Source organism: Vigna unguiculata, chromosome 3 (genome assembly GCF_037176805.1).
Source record: "Vigna unguiculata cultivar grain cowpea cultivar isolate G323 ecotype 2 chromosome 3, ASM3717680v1, whole genome shotgun sequence".
In the NCBI taxonomy this organism is placed as follows: Eukaryota; Viridiplantae; Streptophyta; class Magnoliopsida; order Fabales; family Fabaceae; genus Vigna; species Vigna unguiculata.
The window spans coordinates 14,489,652-14,493,329 of record NC_140794.1 but is presented as its reverse complement, the minus strand read 5'-3'; positions in this window follow the sequence as shown (position 1 = coordinate 14,493,329).

Sequence of the window (3,678 nt, the reverse complement as noted above, 5' to 3'; positions counted from 1 at the left end):
GATTATACAAGGAAAAGCTAGGTTAAAATTTTCAAAATATTTAAAATTTATTAAAAATTTAAGAACTCGCACCTAAAGAAGACTGCAAATTAAGCATGTAGTCTAAGATAGTTTTTCCAACATAAGTGTAGGGGAAGTCGAGTCTTCCCATTGAAATAATATTCATATTAGAGCTTGTTTCAAAGAAAAAAGAATCTGTAGAGGGAGAAAATTAAGATTTAAGAAAATATTCGTTGCATTTTTTAAAATAATTGCACTTGATTATCATATTTTTAAATTGATAAACTCAGTTTCATTCTTTTTTTTTAAATGAGATTTTTATCCTAAAGTTTATCTACAACTGATTTAAATAAAAAATCTTGTCAAAATTAAATTACTTTAAATTAATAATAAAAAATTTCATAACGCCTCTAAATTTAAAGGAGGAATTAAATTCATATCATTAAGATTCTTTTAATTCATTTGACTCTGCAAAAGCATACAATTTCGAGAAGACATAATGTGTGAAGAAGAAAAGGGAAAAGAAAAGGCCATAAGTTATGAACGGTTAACTAATTTTTTTGGTTTTGATTAGATTCGGTCAAAACACTCTAGATGCAGAAAATTCAAAAGCCAAACAGTCTCTCTAACATTAAAAGTTCAACTCTCTTTATGTTGTTCACCTTTTGTTAAAATTAAAATTATTTTTAATAATCAACTTTAGTTTTTAATATCAAATCTTAATATGAAAATTATTAAGATAAAATTTTAGTTAAAAACAGAACTAAAGGTATTTGTGATGTTTCATTTAAATTTTGTTCTTTGCTCATGTTACATTTCTAAACAAATGTAAATATAGTTTTGTTATTTACAATAATTCTAACTAATTTGAATAAGATCGTCACGTCTACGTAAAAAGAAATATAATGTTTCTACACAAGATTTGGAAGAAATGTTAAATGCATATAAGTTTTGGAAAAAAGATGACATTTTACATATGTATGTACTACAATTTTATATTTTTTTTTCTAGAAAATCAATGTAAAATTTAAACTATTCCTACTAACAAAATGGTTTTGCACTAGTTGTATTTAAAATTTCAGACGCATTTTATTTAAAATAAATTTAAAATATATAAAGATTTGAAAATCTATAAATAAAAATAGGTATTTATTTTTTATTTACTTATATGAAATTTTATCTTTCTAAAAATCTTATCTTTGAACTCTTTAAGTTCAAAGAAGATTATCACTGTGGTTACTATGATTGATTTGTGAAGAGTTAAAAAACTTGATATTTTTTCAATAGATTACTTCTTAAGTTTGGTAAGTATGTAATTCTTTATTAAGGTTTCAATTATTTTCTTCTCTTTTAGTAGTTTGTTTAACAAATATTTTTTTGAAGGACTTGAATTGCGAAAGCTTGTTATTGGGTTGTTCGAAGAGTTAGATGTAAAATTGTGTCAATAGGGTATACTTTAATCAAGGTAAAGGAAGTTAATGTATACATATGTTTAATGAATTGATCGTTTAGATGGTGAAAGTATGTGGTGAATTGAAACTTTATATGCATATTAGGGTAGATATATATCTAACTTTGGTATGTTTTTCAAATAAAATTAGGTATGCATGATGTTAATAATCTACGTGGAGATGAATACGTACATAATTGATATTTTGGATGGATCAGAAGCAAGATAGACACATGGCTTCAATAAAGAATTTTGACGATGATGACTTATGGAGAAGTGTCGAAGACTTAATGATGATTCATGGAGAAATGTTGAAGACTTAAAGATTATTTGGAATCAAGGTTATTTTAAAGTCTTATAATTTTGGTTGTTGAAGCCATGTAATCTATGTATGTCATTTAAGATAGTAAATGTAGAAGGTCATAAGCCAAAAGTTAAATCCCAAGCAGCAACGCACAGAGAAACTCAAGAGAGAGTTTCTGCCTTTGCAATTAACACTGGAATAATCGATTATTTGAGAAAAGTCTAAGTGATAATTGATTATCACTACTAATAATAGATTATCACAACGGGAAAAATGTTTTCAGAAAAGTTTCTATGATAATCAATTATCAATGATAATTCTGACTTGACTCTTTAGTTTCTTGATCTAATTTCAAAAAAAGCTTATGTAAATAAAGTGGTAGGCTTTCCTTTGAAAATATAGAAGTTGGAGAAGTTTGAATTCTTGAGAACCCTCTATGGAAAGGCTTTGAAAAAATTAGTGTGGATAGAGCGATAACTTTTATCAAGTGGATTATTGTGTGATTGAGTGTTGCTATTGTTAAGAGAAATTGTTCATCCTTTGTGTGATTCAAAAGAGGAGTTCATTCCTTGTGGATTCAAGGAAGATGTTTCTTCATCTCGTATCTGATTCAAGAGAGGTGTTTTCATCCTTTGTGAGACTCAAAGGAGTTGTTCATATCTTGTGTATTTCAAGGGAGGTATCTTTCATCTCTTGTGACTTCAAGAGAGGTGTTTTCTTTCTTAAACTGCTCTTACTCATATTTGTAATCTCAGTTTTAGTGTTTAGTTAATCCCTCTTTAGAGAGATTAACAATGGTATTTTTTATACGAACCAGTATAAAATAAATTGTGAAATTTCTCTTCCCTACGCTTTATTCCATTGTTGTTATTATAAAGGAAGGGATTTTAATTGAACTTTGATATTAAAAGGAAAATACTTTAATTCACCCTCCATCTTGGGTTTTTGTCCAACGCAAACATTTCGTTGCGCAATTCTAACATAAATGTTTGTTTTCTACATATGTAATGCTCTTTGGTTTGATATCGCTCAAGTAGTGTGTCATTACTCAAATAGCTTAAAATATGTAATGATTACACCATAGTTCATTGTCTCTTAAGCTACAATGTGGGCTCTCAAGCAATGAAGCATGGAGTTCAAACAATGGCTTAGAGCTTGAACAAGAGAAAGATAGAGATAATTCTCTCCTCTAGAATGATATCGCTCAAGCTATGGAATGGTCGCCCAACTAAGAATGATGGTAATGTGTATGAATTCTCGATCCTTAAATAATCATGCAACTATGTTAAAAGCATTTAAGTAGTGCCATGGATGCCCAAGCGCTATTGGAGCAATGGTTGTCTGTGTGTGTGCATAATACCTACCTGCGTGAATGCATGTGTGTGTGTATGTGTGTGTGTGCGCGTACGTGCGCATTACATATAAATGTTTATTAAAATATGTTTGTAAATTGTCCCTTCCATTTTCATTGTCGCTCTTATATTGTACAACGAGGTTGATGAACGATTGTAGCATTTTAATTCTATTGTCCCTTCCATTCTCACTATAACCTTCTAGTCTTGTTGTGTGCCTTAACGAGGTTGAAGAGCAATTGGAAATGCAAGGTTGTCGAATGAAGTTGAAGCATTACGTTAAATAGGGTTGAAGTCCTCACATCCATCATGGCTCTTGCAATCTCAAGCCTTTGTAATGCTTGCAACCCTTGCAAGTTAAAGCCTTCGTGATTGGACATCAGCGAGAAAGTTTCTACTTTGACGAAATCATTGATTGTTTTGCCTTAATAATTTTTTATTTGTTTGATTTTAGGGGACTAAAAAATGTTGAAAAGTGGCTTTGAAAAGCATTAAGAATTTAGTGATATATTTTGTTTTGTTTTCACATATGTTATTCGTTTTATTACTTTTTTCGTTCAAACATAAGTTTA